The following is a 24,884-nucleotide window of genomic DNA, read 5'->3' on the forward strand; positions in this document are numbered from 1 at the left end:
GGATAGGTGTTTTTATTTATGTTTTTCTTTTGGGTATTTATTTGGCCTTCTCATTTGTCTTGCTGTCTGTGTTTGTTTTTTATCGTTGATATGGGAAAGGTGGTAAGAAAAAAACAGAATAAATGTGAGCTATAAATAATATCTTGCTCAAGGTACCGTATAGCTAAAAAAAAACACGACTATTGGTACGCGTATGATCGATAACTGATTTAATTCTCGTAAGATTACCATCCGCCCCCTTCCTTATGAATAGGTATTACTTTATTAATACAATGCAACCGTCGTGTAGCCGCATGTTAGAAGACAATGTTTGATTACGCACAGCAGTAGGAGGCCGCTACCCCTTCCCAGCAAGGAGTCAACACAGCAGCGCGTAACCCGGGGTTAATTAGGGGTTATTAGCTGTCCACTTATGATCGGTATTGTTCGTCTTGATTGCAGCACACTTCCTACTCACTATTGGTTCGACCGCCTCTTCTTTAAATGCTCTCTCAAACCTTTCCTCAGTCAGCCGAGAATGGAAACCCGTTTATCTGCCGATAAACTACGCCGTTGATGTATTATTCGGCATCATTCTACAGTGGGTCATAAGGCTCTATCTATCATTTTTTCGTCTCGCATTTTACCAGATTAAGCTGACGCTCGAAAACTAAATTTAATGAATGATTTTCTCACGTGCACCGTATCCAGCTAATTTTACGACAATAACTACCACGGCACCTCCGCCATTTGCAATTGTAGACGAACCACGTGTTTCCAACTGATAGGCCAATACAACTATACCAGACCCATTGTTCGAGAAAAGACCGTTTATATTTAATGAATTAAAAAACATTTGAGGATTGCGATTTTCTATTGATATACTATCGATGGTATCCCTGTATTAAATCATCCACTGCTACCCCCTCTTTTGTAGTGTAGCATGACTCGTATCACAAGATGGCCTTAGAAATGAAGTAAGACAGGCCTACACACTGATAGTTTTTAGTCTATTATTAACCCTAATGTCGTTGCTTGTCATTCATTCTAGAACTCTCTGAGCCATCGCAAAATTATTTGCCAGGACATTTAAAGGCTACTTCTTAACGGATTTTTTTTTTATTTGCACTGAGTCCAAAATGTTCGAGGACGTCTCTGTCGTTATCGCCGTTTCTCGGACGCAGTCCCAGACAAAGGATCGGAAAGTTTCTAAATAAAAGAACTTATAAATGCTGCCACTAGCCATCCTTATTGTTCCTAAGTAAAGAGAGGCGATAATGATCTTTTCTTTCTTCTAGCTTAGTCTGTCGACTAAAATGAACAAGGTTAGGCCTACAATGCATCCACCTATTATTACGACCATTAATGAGGTTCTTTGCTACACTCCCTTTCTTCATGATCGCGAAACCAGTGGGGTGCTGTGTTTTAAATATATAAAAAAGGGTCTCGCGAGGTGAAGCTATAATAATGAAATAAAAAAATCCAATGAATAGGCCTATCTAATAAACCATGAAGCACGTAGTCTAGGCCTCTTCTTTGACCGACATCACATTTTTACATTCTTTGTTTTAATAAGAGGACGAACGTGGTCTAATTTGTCTTTTGGTGGTGTGTGATTTTGCTCGAAGTAGCGGAGTCAAGTAAATCGGTGATTTACCGTTGGTAAGAGTAGCGATCATCGCTCCTGCGTCCTCATAGATTACTTTCTAATCACCCGTAATTAACGCAGTCAGGAATAAGCGCTCAAATAGGGGTTTTTGTATCAGGGAAAATTTTAGTATTAATCTTATGTTATTATGTATCTGTATTATGTAATCATGTAACTCATTTTCCCAAGGCAACCACCAATTATGACGACCATTAATGAAGTTCTCTGCTACACTCTCTCCTCATGATCACTTGCTCGATCGTGAAACCCTGGAGGTGTTGTATATATATTTGGGGTAGTTTACTATAGCATGCTACACTCTCCTCATGATCAGCTGCTCGATCGTGAAATCTGGAGTGAAACCCATGGTTTATCTAACAATGGTTTAAATAAATAAAAAGGGTGTCACGGAGGTGAAGCTGCTTAACTCATAAGAATAACGAACGAAAAAATACGATGAACATTTAATAAACCACGAAGCACGTATGTTTTGACCGTTATCGCCTTTTTTACATAAGATGTCTCAACAAGAAGGCAGATGTAGTCCAATTTGTCTTTTGTTGGTGATTCTGCTTCAGGTGGCTAAGATTAGTTGATCGGTGATGCACCATTGGTAAGAGTAGCAATCATCACTCCTGCGTTCTAACGGATTACTTTCCAACCCCCCATAATTAACGCAGCCAGGAATAGGCGCTGAAATAGGGGGTATTAAATCAGGAATTAATTTTTGTAATTATGTATCCGTAAAATAAGAATCGTAACATTATCACGTATTTTTCCTGATGGAAAATATCATAATTTATGCACACTGATCGAATTATAAAGAAAATCTCCAGATGTAAACAAAGGTCAGTCAAGTATCACTCATCCCAGGCTGCAGGGCAGATATGGAGAATTGAATGAAGCGCGAGTGATCTGGCAACCCTACAAATTTGTCATAATGATTCATGGGCAAACAATAGAAGCATGAAATTAACACCTTTTACAGTGTGAATGACGACACCTTATGAGGCTTTTGTTTCTTCCCCTGGGTTGGTATTACAAAGTAAGTATGTTGACGTAAGTGTGTTGACTTTTGCATGTTCAAAGGAACAATGGAAATGTCATTTCAAAACAAAGAGCCAAATTTCCCTACTTAGGTGGCCAAAATATTGTCAATGAAACACAAAAAAGACAAAATCACCAGCTGTTATACCCCCTTTACACTGGACGGCGTCCTTTCTGCGACCATGAAATTTGGCATCGCTGTGGTCTTAATAAGGTGGCACGAGCATTGATTTGGTATCAGAATGAATGCTCAATGATCGGCCAGTTGTCGGCACGTTAAGTATTATAATTCTTTAACTCTCAAATGGGGCCGAACTGCTGGACGCAGAAGGGACGCCGTCCAGTGTAAAGGGGGCTTTACTGACTGAGTCTAACTCAAATGCAAAAAGGTACGCACAGCGACAAAGCGCTATTGTAAACAATGACCCGACGATGAGATCAATAAGATGTATAAAATGACTATTTGTACTACAAAACTGTACCCCTGCCCCTACTTGTATATTATAACACACACAAGGCCACCCTATACCAGAGTTACAGATTGATTTTTCATTACACAGTCTCTTGCACTGAAGAAAAATACTCATAATTAATTTGCGGCCCTAGTAGAGGGTCTTCTCTCGCTTTCTCTCAAATCAAAATAAACTAGCAAACATGAAAATTGGCAAAATGTATTAGAATGTAGTGTTGCGAACCCTTTAAACAAGGTGAATGGTAATATGCACGTTTAGACAAATTTTAATTTTAATTTCAATTAAATTTAATTTTAATTAAAATTGATTTTACCAAAATTAGAAAATGTCGTTTGCGTCATGTATCAATATTTTTGCGCATAATAGTACCTACGTTATAAACATTCAGCAAAGATATTTGGAAGGCCGCTCTTTTGTTGTTTATATCAAAGGAAAACTATTTGATACCCATCGTATCAATCATTATACCATGATAAGAGATTAGCATACTAATTTATGTCCCCAGTAATAATAACTTTAACAATAACAACAAACCTTCCTACTGTGCTTTCCGTTGCAAAAACAATTAGCCACGACTGTTTTATATATTAATAGATATTTATAATAATGACAATTTCAAAATCTCCAAAAGTACCGACAGGGACACGAACTCCCGTCGGGTAGATTGCGGACGACTCAACGACGATAACCGTTGTTCCACCAATTCTATTGTTCACACATATAGATATCGACAGCTCTGTATTGCCGCGCATGCCGAAGCTTTGCGGAAATTGCCGAAGGCTAGGAAAATTCTTCAAAATATACTTTTATTAAAGTATTTAATTTAATCAAATCCAGACTATCTCCCACTGCCCTGAGGTATGGCTAAAGGCTTTCAGTTGTCATCAGACTTTGTAATTTGGGAGAAAAAAGTGAAACAGTAACTTCTGGTGATGAATAATAGGTAATAGTGCTGCAAGGTGTTGTTTTTTATCCCTGATTGATGTACGAGTAGCTTTTTCTACAGTTTCTATAATTCTCTTAACGTATGAAAATATGCAGGTTTTCTGATATAATAAGACTTTGATAAAATCAAAACCAATAATACTTTTAAAGTCGAGAGTCGGGATAAATATCGGCAAGGTGGAGATATGTCCCGCCGGCGCTTCCGCAACAGCAAGACTGAAGGACGCAAGTTACAAAGCAAAACATGTTTAGTCAAGTTAAAGACTTAATTACCGGTTTAACTTCGGCGGCAGTGCCTACTGCTGTGAGCAACATGCGCTGTCCATCGTAATCCCCCTATCATTAACACTGTCGGGGACGTGCGCATTAGCGCGTCTGATGTAGACAGCGTGTGCTATTAAAGTGACCGGGGACTTATTAGCTATAGTGTACTTGTAATACATACTCCTAAGAAAGATGAGACAGAAAAATCTTGTCATAGTGCCAAAGGTTCAGGGATTGCAAACTTAGTGAATTTGTGCCATTTTTTCCAACAGAGAGGTGTATAAGTATATAATACCAATCCTATGTGTGTGTGTGTGTGCGTGTGCATGCATTTGTATGTGTGTATTTATAAACAATTTTATATTTATCATAACAATAAAAATAATGCATGAAGTTTGCCATCCGGATCTTGCACAATTCATGCATATTATATCATGTGAAAATGTGGTTATGATAAAACATTAATGGGGCAATTTGCTCTTTCTTTCATTTGAATATTTTAATATTAATATTATTATGATATTTCAAAATATTGAATATCTCATTAAATATTGGGTCAAATGACATCCCTTTCATTCTCACGGGAGAAACTGCGTAACACTTTCAAAATATTGGATATCTCATATTCCAAAATATTGAATATCTCATTAAATATTGGGTCAAATGTAACCCCTTTTGTTCTCACGGGAGAGCCTGCATAACACTAGCTTGACATCAAGCAGTGCCCAAGTCTTTAGCTTGTCCAAACGATTTAGCAATTTTGAAGCACATACAGGCAAATTAGTTTTGTGAGAAGTCGAGTGTTTCAACTGTTCATTGAGTTATTCACAGGAGTCAAGTTTGTCCAACAGTGCTTTCTGTCTCTTCTGATAGCTTCCTGTCTCTCCTGAGGCAAGTTGTAGCGTTTTGCAAGATCACGGAGTTAACAGGTAGGACTGTTTTAATTATCATATCAAGGTCATCGAGTTTACAGGTAGGACTGTTTTATCATATCAAGGTCATCGAGTTTACTGGTAGGACTGTTTTATCATATCAAGGTCATCGAGTTTACTGGTAGGACTGTTTTATCATATCAAGGTCATCGAGTTTACAGGTAGGACTGTTTTATCATATCAAGGTCATCGAGTTTACAGGTAGGACTGTTTTATCATATCAAGGTCATCGAGTTTACTGGTAGGACTGTTTTATCATATCAAGGTCATCGAGTTTACTGGTAGGACTGTTTTATCATATCAAGGTCATCGAGTTTACTGGTAGGACTGTTTTATCATATCAAGGTCATCGAGTTAACAGGTAGGACTGTTTTATCATATCAAGGTCATCGAGTTAACAGGTAGGACTGTTTTATCATATCAAGGTCATAGAGTTTACAGGTAGGACTGTTTTATCATATCAAGGTCATAGAGTTTACAGGTAGGACTGTTTTATCATATCAAGGTCATAGAGTTTACAGGTAGGACTGTTTTATCATATCAAGGTCATAGAGTTTACAGGTAGGACTGTTTTATCATATCAAGATCACGGAGTTTACAGGTAGGACTGTTTTATCATATGGGTACCATGAGCAGCAATATTGTTTGAAGGAGTTTGCAAGAAGCATTTGTATTGTTGCTAGTCTGCCACAGATTTGCAAGAACATATTAAGTTTACAGTAGGTTTGCAAAATAGATATTTATGTTCTTGCAAATTTGCTGCATTTGCTGCAAACTCATAGTGAATTGACATCAAATTAGTGGCAAATTTGTAGCAAATTTGCAGCAGATTTGCAAGAGAGTTTGCATCAGGCCTGATATTTTGCTATGGGTACCCTTAGCAAAATATCAGGTCTGCTGCATTTTCGCAGCAAATTTGCTGCATGATTGCTGCAAACTGCAATTTCTTCTTGGAAATTTGCAGAAAGTTTGCTGCAATATGGCTGCAAATAAATAGCAATAAAATTATTCGTGCAAACTTACTTGTAGCTGCAAATTTTTCATTTTGCTAAGGGTAAATTCTTTGAATATGTAGCACTATATGATGGCACCCCCTGTTAAATACTACAGGTTATTGTACCACCAATGCGGCATTGGTAGTACACATAGTTTTAGTCCTGACCCGTCTCATCCACTGGCGTCGCCATATCCACCGCCATTTCACTGTTACTGCTTCTCCTCCTAGGCTACAAGGGCCTGTGTACCCTTCTCTTGGATTAAGGTAACACATAATCTCATTTCGTTCCACTTAAATTTGGGGCTTTGTCGGTGCACGGGTGTGGTGCTCCTCTCAATGCACCCATGTCCAAAAATTGCAATTTTAAATGTTAAATATCTCCCAAACGGAAGGAATTATGGGGAAAATTTCTGCAGATGGCTGACTGAAAGTCATATGTACAGATTTCATAAATGCCCTTTGGGTTTCAAGGTCAAACAGGCCAAATTTTTCTAAAAATGGGAAATTTTTGCAAAATAATTTTTTATTTGTGCCGATTTTCAGAAACTGCACAGACCTAGCCTTTAATAGCATGGGCAGGTGTTACACTTAGGGTCATCTTTCATCTTTATGAGTTTGGGGTCAATCGGTGCATTTCCACGGTAGAAGCAGCTATTAGATGCCAAAACTAAAAACTCTCTGTAATTCTTGAACTGTAAATGCTAGAGACCTTTTGTTTTTTGCATTTTGTAGAGCTTGTCAAGTGCAACACTGGGAGTGGTGTCTTTTTTTTGTTTTCCATATGGTTAAAGGTGAAATAACTCCAAAATTAGCAGAGATACGCCATTAGTTACTGTTGAAGTTGAATAGGAAGTCATATATTGGCAATGCACAGTGACCTTGAGATTGACCTTTGACCTACTTTTTAACGTAAACTGAACTTAACAACTTTTCCGCCCCTTATATCTCCAAAACTGGTAGAGATACGCCCATAGATACTACTGAACTTGAACAGGAATTCATATTTTGACAGTCTTCCTGTGACCTTGAATTTAACCTTTCACCTACTTTTGGCCATGAACCCACTTCACAAATTTGGATTAAACCTTTTACTTCTCCCCATGTTTTAGTTATAAATTGAAATTTTCAACAAAAATTGAGAACTCCTGTTTACTGCATTTTGTAGAGCTAGACTAAGTAAAGTACAAAACTGGAGGTGGTGTCCCTTTTTTGTGTGTGTTTTCCTTACCATTGCGCTTACTCCAGCTGGTGGTACAATACCCAGAGGCAGTATCGCCTCTCTGATCCTCTAGTTAAAATGCTGAAGATATCCTGAATTCTATTAGTTTTAATGAAATAACATGTTCCTAAATGCCCTTGCCTTAGAGAGAGAGCCATGCAGTGAATAAGAAGTATACATGCATGTTGGAGCATGGTGCGACACGGTGAAAATCGTGGGGCACCCAGTATGTGTTTTCAGCACAGGTTAACAAGAAACAATGAGATTGATATTGGGAGAATTAAGTACGCCATTGTACTCTCACTGATACCAATTACGTTCTCATGAGAATTGAAAGAGCAAAATAAACGGTAGTCAAGTAGGATATAATGGGGTACTAAGTGCAGGGATATATACCTATATTAATTATAATGAATAACACAATTATTTCCCTGTGATGCTACATCATATGTCTTCATTTATTGAAAAAAATCATATACATATATTTGAATGTGTTTCATGGTTGACTTTATAAATGGGACTCGGTATGCCCCAGAGCTCAGAAATTGATTCAAGTTTACTTATGAAAGTCTACTCAAAGTTTAAAACATGGATCTGTAAAATGCATTTTAGACATATTACGGAATGATCTTTTTTCTTTTTTTTCAGTATATATAACAAATTGTCAGGCTGACATTTGCTCCAGATTATTACAGTACATATTTTTCAGGCCTGTAGCCAGCAATTTCAAAGGGGAGGAGGGGGGGGCTATTTTGGAAAAAAGTGGACCTTTTAAAATGAAACTTTTGTGGACCTAGATCTAATTTGGACCTTTTCCCAGCAAAAAGGAGTCCTTCAAACCCCCCCCCCCCCCCCCCCCCCCCCGGCTACAGGCATGTTTACATCCATACACTTATCCTGTATACGTGTAAGTATATAATGGATGTAAAATACAGTATTTAGTGTATAATTTTACATAACATTCAGGTTTCCCTTTGCCTTTTAAGCTCACAGATAGAAGTGTGAAAGAGTGTACATAATAAAATGCCTCGTTGATTACCAGACGCGATCCACATGTAAGATACATCAGATGAAAGATCACGGGAAATTGGACGTGTGTAATTCTCATCTGTTTGTCCTGCCCACCTTATTGAAGTAGAGATATTTATGTGTTTACACACCCAAACACACGTACGGTATGTGCACAGACAGCCGCATGCACACGCAGTTGTTTCTGTTGCTTATATTGTATGATGAATACTTGGTTGTTTCAGAATTTCTTAGCTGCATGATCAAAAAAGTTCCTTCGATTTTTAAGATCTCAGTTAAGACTTTTTTTCACAGCATAATATGGCAATTAAGAAATCTTTTAAAAACAAAGCAAAAATAAACAGTGGTTTGAACATGGAATGTATTTTATTAATTTGAATGGAAAATTGAGAACATGACACTACTTTTCTGACAAAAAAATGAAAATTTTGTATAAATGGATATTCACCATGTATATGTAGGCAACAATTTGCCTATTTTTGTCAAGAACTCATTGTAACAGAAAAATCCCCCATTCTCTAATCAGTCAGACAACATACTTCCTAGAAAATATATACACATTACACTGCCCTTTCTAATCTCCTGAAAATTTCCCCTAATAACTTTCCAGAATTTCACTTGATTGGGATCAATTTCTTGCGACAAATAACGAGCATTTGCTTCCATTTTCATCAGGGGCACATGCTTCATTGTTTTCCAATGAACCTGTTGTATCCAGCTTCAAGTTTCCTGTAATCTTTACTTAACTCCAGGAAATTACACAGAAATACATTCCCTGGAAACTCTCTTGTGACCGTTAAGGATAAACGTCTGCTCTTGTGCTGTCAACCAGGTTGACATCTGTCTCCCAACGAGGTGATTGCCCTCCTCAGGACGCGGCTAAATGCTCTCCAAGGCACATCTGTCTACCTTTTTTTTTTTTTAGAATGCTAGGCTCAATTCATCAATTCCAGTAATTTCAATGGCAATTTGCAATATTTTGCTTAGCTACAGAGGAGTTTGTGGGATTATTAATTATGAAAATGATTCAATCTTTTCAATGGGGAAAATTGTAAATTTATCAGAAAGACGCATATCTTTTGGCCATGAATTCTTAAAATTGGCAAGTTTTTGTTGAGTGGTAGCAACAAAATTGGGAAAAAAAGACTACCTTGTAGTTCTATCCTATATAAAAAAGCACAAAAAATCGTGAATAGTGCAACACAGAAAATTATTTGTAAGATTCCAGATTAATGTTTCTGAAAGAATGATAATCTTTCCCCATTGAAAAGAGTCACTGCTGTAAGTCATCGTATTTTCTGGTATTGGTTTCATCTTCCTCTGTGCCTTTCATGGTAAGGAGGTTACCCACCATTTAATGTTTATAAGTAAATTCACTTTATATACAATTATATATATATATATATATATATATAACATTTCAAACTTGCAATATGCATACATTTTATCATTGGGAACTTATTGAAGAAAACTGAGATAGTGCAACTGTGGTTTTGGCAACTCCATTTTCTCTTTCCCACAAAGTGGTACTGGAGTACCTATTTTACCTACATGATAAATACATATACATATTTTTTTCTGTGCTGCTGCAAGCAATTAGCTTTACCTAATTAAGGCATTTAATCACCATTTCTATGACATAGTTGTTGAAGTTTATTAAATCCTTTTTATCTTATCTTGGAAAAGAACTTTGACAATACAATATTCCAGCTTTGATGTTTTATCGGCCCAGGCAATAATGAAGATTGTTCTTGATTACGATAGAAAAACAAATCGTGAACCTTTTTTCTTGTAATTTTGCCGATATGAACACTTCTTTGTTAATTGCTCATTTTGATGTAAGTTTCATGGCCTCTTAGGTAATAATGTAGAGCAAGGAAGTGAGTCCTAGGCTATCTCTACTTCCTTGTGTAAAGTGATAAGAAACTCTTATTACAGCTATAATATACTCAGATTGATTTTTTTTATCGGGGTACTTAAGGATTATAGTCGGTGATATTAGATGAATTAAAGCTATTTCATTTCTTAGTCAGTATCTAGCTTTTTGATTGATTCTGGAAAAATATTCCTGCATTAGAATCATTTTTAGGGTTGGGGTATTTTATATTAAACTTTAAAAATGTGTTTCAAGTGAGCAATTTGTAGAGAATGACATATAAGATTTTAAAGATTGTTTTACAGGTCTAAGCATTTTGGAATGTGATCTCTTATTATTTCCTCCCAACCAATTCTGTAGCTCACTTGCTTGAATCAGGGCAACACTTTCCAGTGCAAGCTCATACTTATATTTTTTTCTCAAAGAACCAAAAACTTTTTCTTCCTCTGGACTTCCACCATCATGTTTCATAAAAGAGTAATGATAGGTAAATAACAAGGAGATTTATGAATAACAGATACCAATGACTTAATTGTCCTCAGAACAGGTGTGTTCCCATTTGATTTAGGAACCATCCTAGTTAAGGTATGGAAAGACTGCTGAAAAACAAGTAAATCTTCCACAAATCTGACGCATGTTTGTTTTACACTGTACCTGTATATGGGTGGTCTGGCAGAGAGGAATCACACACACGCACACACACACATTTCTCTCTCTCTCTCTCTCTCTCTCTCTCTCTATATATATATATATATTTTTTTTTTTCTACTGGTATGTAAACCTCTGATGATTTTTCATGCTGTGAAAATGAAAGTTAAGGCCAATGTGTTGTATTTTTTTTCCTTTTGAGGGCAGAGAAGGAGAGATTTGAGAGTTCCAGTATTATTGTAACATTATATATAATAATCATGAATATAATAAAAAATGAAGAGAAGATATGCAGCTAGACTCATCAAATATTATACCCACAGTGCCTGAGCAGATTTGCAGTGGTCTAAAAAGGCTTGAGTTTAGTCATATCTGATTACATTCAGCTGGAGTCCCCGCAGTGTTGGATCGATTTATGTAGAATGATGGTTTTATTGGGAACATGCCTTTTAGCAAGCTTTCCATTCCAGGCTTACAGAGCCAGCTCAGAAATCTAATTTCTCATTTCAGATTATGATATTGCCTTTCAAGACCATTAGACTTGATTCTTACTGGAGACTCTAATTATTATTTCAAGTGCGCCTGTTGATGTTTTTGATCCAGGCATATATAACTGGTAATGTCTGAACCTGTAAAAGATGGATAGATGCTGGCTTTTTATATAATTGTGAAGTTCTCAGTTAAGGTGGATTTGCCCCTGAAAATAAAAAAAAAAAAAAAAATAAAACCATTACTGATAGTTGTATGCAATTTACCCTCTTCACTCTGCTTAATAGGAGACGTAGACAGGGGCGGATTCAGAGATATTTTCTGACGGTCTTCCAAAGTAACTTTGTTGACCTGTCCTCCATTTTTGACCGTCTTCCAACAGAAAAAAAATCAATACCCGTCAGTGTTAGCTTGAAAATCTGACCGTCTTCTGGAAGACCCAGAAGATGGCCTAATTCCACCCCTGGTAGAAAACGTGAACTTGACTTTGACTAATTCTATTCCAGAAACCCCCAATTCACAGAATATATGTTCCTAGAATTTGCACTGGCTCGTGACAGTAAGTGCCTCATGCATGATGTGTGCAAAGTGTGCACCATATTACATAAATCCATTCTGTTGGTGCAATCAAATTATAATTATATATATTATATACAACATGTGGGTACCATTTATAGCTATTAGAGATAAAAGGGAGAATAGCTCTTCAATATGAGATTCAAAATTCCACAAAAAACACATTGTAAACTACACATAGTAAAATAGTAAATTCCATTTTACTTCAAAAATGGAAGTGATTGTAATTATTCTGAAATCTGTGTTTGCCATCAGACCACTTGGACCTTCTCTCCTTAATAATCTCTGAAGAGACTATTGCAAAAAAAAAAAATCACCTACATGTAACTTTGAATGTTGAAATGGATCCATTATACCATTGGAAAGTATGGGAAAATCATCATTTATCCCAGGAAAATCCATTGTTTTAGCACTTTTATTCCTTCAATATTTATATATTGAGTGGGGAGGTCTCGAGCAAGGGCAATTATTTTCTGGTTATAAGCATTCAAAAAAAAAAAAAGTCCCTAGAATGTATGTGTAGAGAAGATTTGACCACTCAGTTCTACTCTAGTTGTAATTGAAAATAATGGGATTTTACAAATCGGTACATTATTTCTGTTTAAGAGACTGAACATGATGAAAAATGCATTTTATCATGTAGTACATAATGGATTTAATATTGAGCTTTACCAATAAGTAGACATTTAAGTCTGGGGCTGTACTCTCTAAAACATTAGGTTAACCTTGATCCATTCACCTGAGCAGGGCATCCATAGCAAAGGTAAATTATTTTTCCATCTCTCCTCATTTGTAAGAATTTATAGTAGGTGGTGGTTGAAGTTAAGGTAAATTTTCCACTAGCTTTACGCATTAGTCGCAGTATATTACTCTGGAGTGTGCATCCATGAAATATCTTGTTCTTGTGAGGTCTCTAAACTATCCTTTCATCTTTTCTGGAATAATTTATTATTTTTCTCATGGCTCTCCCTCTCTCTTTATATATATATCGCTATCTGTGCATTTGGTTTGAGGAATCTGGATTTATCTGTAGCAGATGTGCTGGCTGCATGGTTTGGTTGTATTTAGATATCTCTGGGGCTGCTGGGATGGTTGTAGGATATCTGCAGCTGTGGATGTGTGATGGAACGACTTTGCAACTTTGAGATAGAGAGATGGAAAGAGAAAGAGAAAAAAGTGCCCGTGTGTTAGAGAGAAAGAGAGAAAGTCAAGGACTGTGTGTGTGTGTGTGTGTGTGTGTGTGTGTGTGTGTGTGTGTGTGTGTAAAAGATAGAGAGAGAGAAAGAGAGAAAAATGGGCTTGTATACATTGTGTTTATGCATGTGTTCATGCATAACATATGAGTGTATGTGTGTGTTAATGTGAGATTGCAGGTATATGTGTGTGCATAAATGTCAGTATATGTATGCAGGTCCGTAGCCAGCAATTTCAGAGGGGGGAGTTCGTTTTCTGAAAAAGTGGACCTTTTACCATAAAATCCTCAAGTACATAGATCAAATTTTACACAGAGTGGACCTTTTCCCAGCAAAAAGGGTGTGCATGTGCAAACTTTAATGACATATATCTAATAAATTGTTCCTTCCCTTAGCCTAAGATATACATGCAATAAAGTGTTTTATCAAAAAATGGACTATATTATAGTCCTAATGTTTCAGGACATCAGCAAAACAATAGCATTTCATCCAGAAGGATGTGACAGGTTGCTGCCTACTGAATAGAGGGCAATCAATAAAGGTATGAAATAATGTTACAAGTGAGAAATTAGAAATTTTAGAAGCGTGTTGTGTGCGTCAGCATTAATCACGGAAGATGGTCGAGCTGGAAATTGCGCTGATGTACACCTGGTGCTTGTGTATATGTGATATCGCTGGAGGCTTTTGTTTTTAATGACTTGGTGTACATGTAGCGTAGGAAGAGAGGGAGGGTCAGAAGTGGGCGCTGCCTATTTTTGAGATGTTAGATCAGGCCCGTAGCCAACGATTTTAAAAGGGGGGTTCTTTTTCTGAAAAAGTGGACCTTTTACCATGAAACCTTCTTTTACCTAGATAAAATTTTACCCAGAGGAGACCTTTTCCCAGCAAAAAAAGGAGGGGGGGGGGTCTTTTGACCCCCTCGAACCCACCTGGCTATGGGCCTGCTGATATGCTATATTTTGATGTTATTTTATTTGAGTGCTGAATTATACAAAATTATATTGATGATGTTACAGGTGATCCATACAATCCCTTCAGATACTAGAAAATTTTCATTATTATATTTATTTAAATTCCATGTGGAGTGCAATATTTTTTGGTATAGCAATTTATTATTAGAAACATTGATTTTATGTTGTCTTATGTAGTTTTAAATTATTTGAAATTAAACTTTTTTTTTTTGGGGGGGGGGAGTATAAGATCAACTTGATAACAGTACTTAAGTTATCAAATTTAAATCAGTTGATGTAAATGTATTTGTTTTTAGATTACATATATATTATCATTATAAAAGTAGAAACCAGATCCTAATGATTTTTGAACGAGTGTACACAAAATCCAAGAAAAAATTCCAAGATAGAAGATAAATAAACAGATACTGTAGAACAGCAGTAGCTTCATGTTTGGACAAATTACAGGATACCCCACCTTAGGGTGTGTTTAGAGCATTGATCGCCTTCTCACCTGTAGTTGTTAAACTACTGCAGCTGAAGTCTACCTGTGGCCACACCTTTCAGAAACAGCAGGTGAAAGTTAAAACAGAATTCACCTCCAGAATGATGGTTCGCAACCGTAACAGCCGGCCTCTGGGTCAGTAGTAGAAATTGGTCAATGTTTGTCTGTTGTAGCCACAGGATTCTTCTTATGGTTATTTAAACAGAGCATTTAAATTTTGATTTAAATTGTATAGAACAAATAAATATAGAATAAAATAATGGCATTTCCCTTTTTTGTATGTCAGTCTGTTAAAGCAATCTCTCTCTCTCTCTCTCTCTCTCTCTCTCTGTTTCTCTCTCTCTCTTTGTTTCTGTCCAACTGTCTGCCTGCCTGCCTGTTACTCATGCAGTCAGTCACTGATTCTACTTTGTGTAGTATACTAGTTTGTCCATATCTCTGTCTGTGCATCTGCCTTTTATGACAATCTACCCACAATCCTTAAAATGCACCTGACATTACTGGCATATATCTGAAAAAAAAACAAAAAAAAACGTACCACAAATTGCTACCAGAAATCTGCCAAACGAGTAAAAAGTTTTGACAGATTTAGTGCAAGTAAGATGTTTTCCCTTTACATCACTGCCCCTTGTCTGTTCCCATGTTATCCTGTCATTGTCATCAGCTGCCGTGATCCTTAACGATTGAACTTGGATATAAAAACTTATATATTAGAACTCATATCATAACCCATTTGCAAGAGAAAATAATGCACCTCGTGAAATGACCATATTCAATCAGAAGAATTAGTTTCACTAATTTTATTTTGAATTATATATAAATTGAGAAGTTGCTTTGGGAATCACAAAGTGGTTTCAACTTCACTAAATGCCCTAGCTGTACTGAAGAAGTATTTATAACATGTGATCATTATCCTATACCTGACTCATTAATGTTTTTAATTAAGCACACATATCCTGTTGGCCTTACAGGAACCGTACCAATTATTGCAAAATGAAAGAGGGCACTCAACCTCAAGGCAATGCACCAATTCTATTACATATTGGTTCTATAGCTCCAAAAAAGCTGACTTTCTTATCAATCCATGCTGTGAAGTTGGTTTAGCCTGTTGATCCTGTTGATCCTCACCTCAAGACCCATAGCAGTGATGTAATTATAAAGTAACAGCTTCTCTCTTAGAATCCTGACAGGTGAAGTAAGTGTTCTGACAGTTATGTCTCTTCAACAAGTCATGTAAAAACTAGCACATGCATGTGTTTTCTTTTTGGTGATAGATACATGTACATGTTTGTTACTACACATTTGTAGTAAAACCCAGCAAGAATGACTCCATTTATTATTGTAATGGGCACATATTCCAATATTTTTAAAAAGAAAAATTAATTGTTGAGGAAGCCCCACCACCAAAATACCTTGTTTCTAAAGCCAACAAGGGGCGAATTAAGACTGTATATCTTTTATAAGCAAAATATCAGGCCTGCTGCAAATTCACAGCAAAGTTGTTGCTAATTTGCTGCAAACTGCAATTTCTTCTTGCAAATTTGCTGCAATATAGCTGCAAATTAGCAGCAATAAATTTTTTTTCTTGCAATTTTGTTGCTGCAACATAGCTGCAAACTTTTCATTTTGCTAAGGGATATATATTTATACAAGCACTGTAGTATTCTTTCAAAAAGTACTTGGTACCTAGCTGTTTTCTGTAACACCATATAACCAGTGTCAGGTATGATATATTTTCCCAGATGATACTTTTTGACATAACTTATTCTAAGTGCATCGGTAAGATTGACAGGCAAGAGCCCCTGTGTGTACGAATCCGTATACAGTGTATATTTGATCTGTACATCCCTAATAGCAAGGGGTTCACTTAAGACTCTACTAGTACCTGTCCTCTTGTAAACGATCTTAAACATTGTTTTGAAAATCATGTACTTAACTCGCTATTTTTGTACACAAACGATGCTTGGTTGCCTCATTTTCAGTTACGTTAAATGTGAACTTAAATGTCGGTTTGAAAAGCATGTGTTTTAGTGTTAATTCACATACACAAACATATCAAGGGTTTTTGTACCTGAACAGTTTGACTTCTCTTTCAACATACGCATGTAAGATATACCCACTTGAAAGCATGCGTAAACTTTAGTTTTGTGTTTTAAATGTGTTTTAACTCCTCTTTCTCACCAGGTCGGGACAAGCAGATGGTGTCTGTGGGCTTTATCTTTACTTATATCTAGGATAAACATCCAGAGATGCCATTAGGATAGGAGGCTATTTAAAAGAAGTATGTACTTGGAATTTTTTTGGAGCTGTGTGTGTGTATTGGTGTTTCATTAGTATCCCTGTCCACTTTAAACTAACATTCACTGTTGATTGAATTCTTCCTCTGTTTTCTAACTATTTCCTTCCATTTTATTTCCAGTACACAGAATGAGAGAGTTTCTGGGTAAATTTACCTTAGATGTCTTATCAGATGACTGAAGTACTTTTAACCAAATACCAGTTCTTTCCCAGCTCCACACCTGCAGTCATTTGAATTGCTGCCTATAGCTATAAGGCCCCATTCAGAATAGGGGACTAACTAGTCTGAGGGTCAAATATGGTCAACCTACTACAAAGCTTGCCATCTAATCCGCTAATAAACACTGGATAGTTATCCCTTGGGGGAGTATTCAAGTGGGTCAGCCATATTTGACCCTCGGACTAGTTAGTCCCCCATTCTGAAGGAGGCCTGGATATCTGATGATACTTGTTGTTATCATTGCTTTTGTCATTTTGCAGTTTGCTAAAATACTATTGATAATTTAAATCTATATACTCAAACTAAACTTGAATTATCAGATTTACTGCGTGTTCTCCATTTCCACTTAGATAAAAACAAACTCAGTACCATCAAAGGAATAGATTAAGAAAATGGCTCTCTTGCAGAGCCGGGTCAAAGGGGTGCATTATAGAAACTTTATATGTTAATATTGGTAATTTGTTACCTATGTGTTTACAACCTTCATTTTGAATTTGGATAACAGCTTGTGTTTTGTTTAAGATTTTTGCAAGCAAGATTTTATCCTTTGCAAAGACAGAAAAATGCCACACAAAAATTTGATAAAGTATAGGTAGCAGAAATACTGTAGTTTTCATCTTAGACTTAATCATTTCCTTCATGATCAATATTTTCACAAACAGGTAGTTTGAATGTTAGATCTCATCGACATTGAGGATATGTGAACTTCTGGAACCTTTCTTGAACTTCAGCGAACTTCCTGATTTATTTCTGATATTATCCATAATGGAAATAACATGCATAGGTAGTCCTCTGGAAAGAAGTTAAATTATAGTAAATATGAATACTAAATGCTAATGGGCATAACACTTACATGTAGCCACTTGTTATAGTATTAGGTTGTATACGTGAAGCAGGATGGTTTCTCCATACATAGTATATCCTTAATTAGGGACGTTATGAATTTATTTTAATATTTAAGTCTGATATCAGTGGTGGGTCGGGGGAAATAAATTTATTGTTATGTCTCTTGGCAATTTATTCACTTTGAAGCACATAAGAGTGCCTTCAGTTAGAGTGAATCTACTCATGATACTTGGGGAAGGTTAAGTATAGAAGTATCTGATGATGCAGTTCTTGTTACCATGAATCATTTGTTATCACTTTGAATCCTGTGTTGTCAAGAAAATCCTGTTTTATTATTCTGAATCCTGTTATCTTTTTTGACCCTGCATTATCACCTAAATCTGGTGTTTTTACCGTAAATCCTATGTTATCGCCATTAATCCTATGTTATCACCTTCAATCCTACATTATCACCATCAATCCTACATTATCACCATCAATCCTATGTTATGACCTTGAATCCTATGTTATCGCCATGAATCCTATGTTATCACCATCAGTCCTTTATTATCACTTTGAATCCTACATTATCATCGTCAATCCTGTCTTATCACTTTAAAGCCTACATTATCACCATCAATCCTGTGTTATCACTTTGAATCCTACATTATCATTGTCAATCCTGTGTTATCACTTTAAAGCCTACATTATCACCATCAATCCTGTCATCACCTTAAATCATGCCCTTCTCTACTTCACACTAATAATTGAGTTTCTCAGATTCTCAGTAACATTGCCAAGAATCACAAGAAGCCAGCTGTGAGACCATGTAGGCCTGTTGATTCTGTTGGGAATATTATCCCTTTTTTTCTGTAAATATATATTTTTTCTGTAATTCTATTGGGGTTTTCAAGTTTCTTTTGCTGTTGATGCACCAGCTGTCCTAACATTAGTGTAGTTTTTTTTTAACTTTGGGTCCCTATGTAACCTACAGAAGAGTTTATTAGGCCCCAGAATTTATTTTGGAGTACAAAAATAAGCAATCAATCCCCACAAGACTGTAAATACGCCACTAAATAACATCACCAAAATTTCAGGATGAAATCTGTTTACGGTGTTGGATTGATTCAATTCAAGTAATGATTAGGACAATCAAGAAAAAAATGAAATTTAATATCAATTTCTGTAAGACAAAATCAGAATCAAATCTGTTTATGGCATTGGATCAATTCTCTGTGTTGGATAATGCGGGAAATTTATCAGTTTCTGAAAGACACAAAATTTGAAATAATGCTGAATCCTTTGACTTAAAGCCTGTTTTGAATAAGGTCTTCTGTTGCTGGTTCAGTGGCTGTAGTCAGGTCAACAACAACTGAAATAAGGCACTACAAATAATTTGAAATAATGGTGTATAATCCTTTAACTTACTAGGGATCATTCCCAGACTGTATTGTACAAACTGTGGATTGTTCTATCTCTGAGGGGAATCTCGCTAAATCGCAATCCACTTAAGCGGCTTATATGTCTGTCATGCCTACTGAAGCTGCTAGGGACTAATTAATTATCGTTTAGCAGTTTTAGTAGGCGTGCCAGACATCTAAGCTACATAAGCTAAAATCCCTCGGAGATGGATCGATACTAGATTGATCTAGGCAGGGGCAGATCTGGAGGTTTTTCTGATAGTCTTCCAAATTACCTTTGTTGATCCATCCTCCATTTTTGACCATCTTCCGACAGAAAAAAATGGATACCCATCAATGTAAACTTGAAAATCTGACTGTCTTCTGGAAGACCCAGAAGACAGCCTTTAAATCCGCCCCTGCTAGGTATGGGAACCCAGTCTTAAAATCTGTTTTGCAAAAGGTCGTCTGGTACTGGATCAGTTAACAACCAAGATAATGACAGTTGAAATAATTTGCTAAATGATAAAGCAGGTTGCCTGTTAAAGAAAATGAAAACATTAAGTTCGATTGTGTTTTGTTATTGTGGTGGGCTAAAACATTTAACATCAAAGGGCAAAGTGCCTGAAAAACATTGGAAACAAAAATGAAGACATGGCAAATAATTGGCTGAATGTTTAAAAACCGAAATAGGCTGTCTCAAAGATCAATTTTTTAAGTTAATGAAAAAACAGCAAAGCAAAATATGTTTGCATGTGTAATACAGTGTAGTACATTTTCTAGAATAATTACTAGTATACCTAGCTTGTAGTGGCCTGGATTACAATTTCTAAGCGACATAATATATGGTTATGCTGAAGAAGAGTTGATAAACCTTTGTAATTTTAATGATGCAGGTTTTATTGCAGTTACATCATTTTGAAATTTTGATGAAACGAACAAAGAAAATTGGTACCTAGCGTTATGATGGTTATTCACCACATTGTACTGGTTGCTACGGCTAAGTGCATTAACCTAAACATGAAAGTTTGAAAGGAAGGCACATACAAAATAGGCCAAATATGGCATTCAAAATAAACTTTCAAAAAAAAAAAATTTCAAAAATATGGGGTACAAATTAGGGCAATTTTAACTTAGACCCCATTCCCATAGATTTTAGATCGATCTATCCCTGTGGGGAGTCTCACTAGATTACTGTCAGCTTAGCCGGCTTAAGTGTCTGCCACGCCTACTAAAAGCTGTAAGGGGATAATTAACTATGGTGCGCGCTCGGCTGACAGCAATTTAGCGTGAACCCCCAGGGAGTTAGGTAGGTCTAAATCTAAATCTCTGGATCGATCTAAATCTCTGGGAATGCACTCTTAAACTCTCACATTTACTTGAGGTTATTGAAGTGACAAACAGTCATTCAAACTATCAGTTAATCTTAGGGATTATTTTTTCAGCAGCAAAGTGTCTTGATACATAGATTAAAGTCTTATGGCACAGGCATTCTTGATGAAATAAGATATTATTTTAATAAACTGAAAACAGATATCTGGGATGTTCAAGGTATTGTGACATTTCTGCGTGCTGCTATGCATTTAAACACAGCTAATGGAAATCTTGTTCACATTTTCTTTTCTAATTATCCATCCAATATTCTAGGGTGCATTTTAAATAAGTAAGAAAGAACTTAACAGTTTTTCCCTTGATTCGAATTCTATATCTGATAATTTACCATATTCTTTGTTCTCTTGTAGACAGTAGTTGTACTTTATAAAATCAAAGCAGTACACTTTTTTGTGTCTTGTGATGTGATCTTTTTGTCACAGTTTTTTTTTTCTATGACAACCATTTGACACATTTTTCCACCACAACTGAACTAAACCTAAAGCTGCAATCTTCGTATTTTCATGGCAAAGTTTCAAAAACATTCCCCCATTTGATAACCCCACATTCCAAGAGATCTCAGAGTAATCTGCCAAACTCTAGCTTCCATTTCTTTCAGTTCTTCTACTTTTTACACAGGTAAATTATCTTATTCAACATGTTTAGGCCTAACCTGTTCAAGCATGTAGTAGCACACGTACAAGTCACGTGACATCCAGAACCCATATAATATCTATCGATAATAGATATACAACTCTTTCATTTTTATTTCACAATTTCCTACAGATAACCCCCTTGTTAACCCCAGTATAATGCTGTGGCAGATGGCGCTATTTTTATTCTTTTTTTTTTTTTTTCGTTCACACTTAGTCTCTCAAAAGTAAAGCCAGAAGGCAGAGAGGCAGGGTTGATTGTAGTAACATTAACGCCAGGAACAGTCGAGACATTGTGGGATAATCACTGCTAATGGAGCCTGGATTAAAATAGTTATTCTTAGACATCTCCGTCTTCCCTTTTTATGAATCATGACAGAAAATTATTTATAGGCCAAATGGAAAAAAGGTGGGTTGTTTTATGGTGATCATGTTTATGGTGTTTTGGGGGTTTCTTTTTCTCTGATGAATCATAACTGATGGAGTTATTAGATTAGATTAGATTTATGAATTTGTTGTCTTGCTGAATAATTGTTTATTTTTAGCCTTCCTTTGTATCTGTATAGAGTATAATGAGATGTAAGTACTGATTATAAGAAGATAAAAGCGATCTGCCATAGAGCATTTGGACTTGAACAACCAACTGGTGCAGATTGAGGATGTTTAAAGATGATACATTGTATAGGAATTATAGAGATAAACTAAGGAGGAGACATAATCCTAATGAGTAAGGTTAGATTGTAATGAGTGTATGAGCATGTCACATACAATATTGTAAACTGTGGGGTCATCTCTTTTTTTATTCATATATTTTTTTATCTAAGACAGGTCTTTGTAGTAGCTAAGACTGTAGATCTAGAGTGAAAGAGGCAGATGGATAGAAAGAACTGCCCTTTTGGCTGTGAAGAGGTATGTCCTCTCATGTATATACACCTTGTAGGTAAATTCTATGCCATGTAAAATAAAAAGTTTTCAAAGTAAAACGACCCACTTTTTCACAAAAAGAATTTCCTTTTTCAGATGGCTGAATTTGAGCTGGGGAAAAGTTTTTGCCAGTCAAAGTTTGTTTCTCAAAATTCCTCAAGGTGTCTTATATTTAACTTGTCCCCCCAAAATTACAATTTACAGTGTGAGACAGTCCCCAGCATGTTGAGTGTAGCCTCAGCTTTTTTGTACCGCTTAAATAGATGGAACATTCAGGCAAACTTATTGCTTATTCTTCTATGTGGTGTTTTTGCTTATTCTTCCATGTGGCGTTGTGGATTTCACTCAAATCTCAGTTGCAAGCACCTGCAGACTCGTTGTTAACCTTTAAGGATTTCCCTGGGGGCTAAGAGAATTTTAGTCTTTTATTTCCCATATGCATGTAGTTTTGGGCGACTTTTTAAAGGCAATAATGTGAGCTCCGTCAAAGGTAAGCATTTAATTTTGCACTTTATTGGCAAGTTTGTGGTTAAGTAGTGTAAGGGCCCATTCCCATTGACACTTGGTTTACGTAGGTCAGTCCAGCTCTGCAGGGACTCTTGCTTAGTGCAATCAGATTAATGGATTAACATGCCTCTTCCTGACGTTGAGTAAAATACAGAAAAGTTGGAAACAAGAGGAGGCATGTTCATTTATTAAACTGATGGCATTCAGCTATGGAGACCAATAGTTTTAATGGGAATGAGCCCTAATAGTGATAGTTTGGGGATATGTAATGGATGCTTAGAGGTACGATGCCTGCAACACCTGCTACTTTAAAGCTTATAGAAGTAAATGCATTACTTGAAGGTGTAAAAACAAAATAGTATTGAGTCTTTAACAGGAAGTCGACAAACGGATTAAGAATAGACAGATAGATTATATAATGTCTTCAGGTGCCTGTTTAATTTAGAAGAAGGAAGAGTGTTCAAAGTAGAAGGAAAAAAACAGGCAGACTTCAGGAAATAGGAAGTCTGGGGTCGATAACAGGATATACGGGATATACTTTTTCTCGGCCTCCTTCGTTTTACCTTACTCAAAACAAGGCTGCATTCAGTAGTTTTGGACTTCCTCCAATTTGATTAATTGATCCGTTAATAATATCATATTCAAGTGGTTTTGAGTTGCGGTAAGGTTTGCGGTGTATGGTATTACATAACTTGACAAGTTGGCTTGCCAGATGACAGCTGAGGTATGAATATAAAGATCTCCTTCATGTTTAATTCGTTAATCATTGAGAATGTTAGCTAGTCTGCATACTGATTCATTTAACCAAGTTTATATTAGCGTAACACTGACTTTTACAACATTTACCAAAAATATGTTCTTTGCCTGAATTCAATTTGAAAATGCTGGGTGAGCAAAGTGCCATCAACACTTTACTAATTTAATGAATTATTTGAATATTGGTGTGGTTTCAGATCTCCAACATTATAAATCTAAAACAAAAATCACAATTGATCTCAAAGTGAAAAAAACAATACTACTAGAGTATATTCTATAGGTACACGTGATGGATTTGTGTGGAATGCGACTATTTTGTGGGAAATGTGATTGTCTTCCAGAGAAGCATCTGGTTCAGTGCACTCTGTAAAATTGAGAAATATGATGCAACTTTTGACATTAACAGGAACACCTTACACTTTTGTATGGTAATTCTTCTCTAAATTTGAAAAAAAAATTTGATATTCTGTGTAATGGATTTTTTCATTGTGCTTTAAAATGTTGATTTGAAATTTGTAAAAATTGATTGGTTTCATGTCAAAAATAACATTTATGTGAATAACTAAAAATGAAATATCTTGAAGAATTGAAACAATGAAACAATTATTACATATAGAATAAATGGGGTATTTCAAAATTGTTAGTTATTACCATACAATTTATCACACCATGTCATAAAGATGCAACACATGAAAAATTGCAAGAATAGTAAAGTGAACTGAAATGAGGATTATATATATATATATATACTGGCTATATGAGATCATAAAGTGGTTGAACTGCCTCTGTCTCTTTCTCTCTTATGCACGCATGCACACACTCCCGTGCATGCACGCACATAAACACACACTTCTATTTATGTTCTTCTATTTCACCCATCATAATATCTCTGCGATTCTTCACAGGTGCTCCAGTCCAGTTCAGACTTGGATTAATTTGGAACGAGAAACAGGTTATGATGTATGTCATATGGGATCTCCAGGTTGATTAGCCATATCTTAAAATGTCTAAAGTGCAACACGGTTTGTTTGTCTAGTGCAACCTCGGAGATGCCCTGTTGCTTCTCAGACATTTCATTTCCTAAATAAGTAATCTGGTTGCTCCCATGACGCAAGCCCTTCTGATTCCCAATCAGTCTTAGATGGTTATAGTATCTACCT

The 24,884-nt window shown here is 36.1% G+C and overlaps 1 protein-coding gene across 11 annotated transcripts in view; it reads left to right on the plus strand.

Moving 5' to 3' along the window:
• The window catches only part of LOC106162945 (FMRFamide receptor), a 125,154-nt gene that overhangs the window by 80,872 nt on the left and 19,398 nt on the right, over positions 1-24,884 (plus strand). The window contains exons 1-2 of one of the 11 annotated variants that reach the window (XM_013540392.2): positions 12,871-12,885; positions 13,778-13,856. The exons of 7 other annotated variants lie outside the window; for them this stretch is intronic. The gene's annotated coding sequence lies outside the window, so the exon portion shown is untranslated. Of the gene's footprint in view, positions 1-12,870; positions 12,886-13,777; positions 13,857-22,175; positions 22,270-24,884 lie in introns of those variants that run through there. 3 more of the 11 variants (XM_086994194.1, XM_013540393.2, XM_086994199.1) reach the window with 3 other exon arrangements.

The sequence above is a fragment of the Lingula anatina genome, chromosome 8 (assembly GCF_051362555.1).
Source record: "Lingula anatina isolate TDL-2025a chromosome 8, LinAna3.0, whole genome shotgun sequence".
NCBI lineage: Eukaryota > Metazoa > Brachiopoda > Lingulata > Lingulida > Lingulidae > Lingula > Lingula anatina.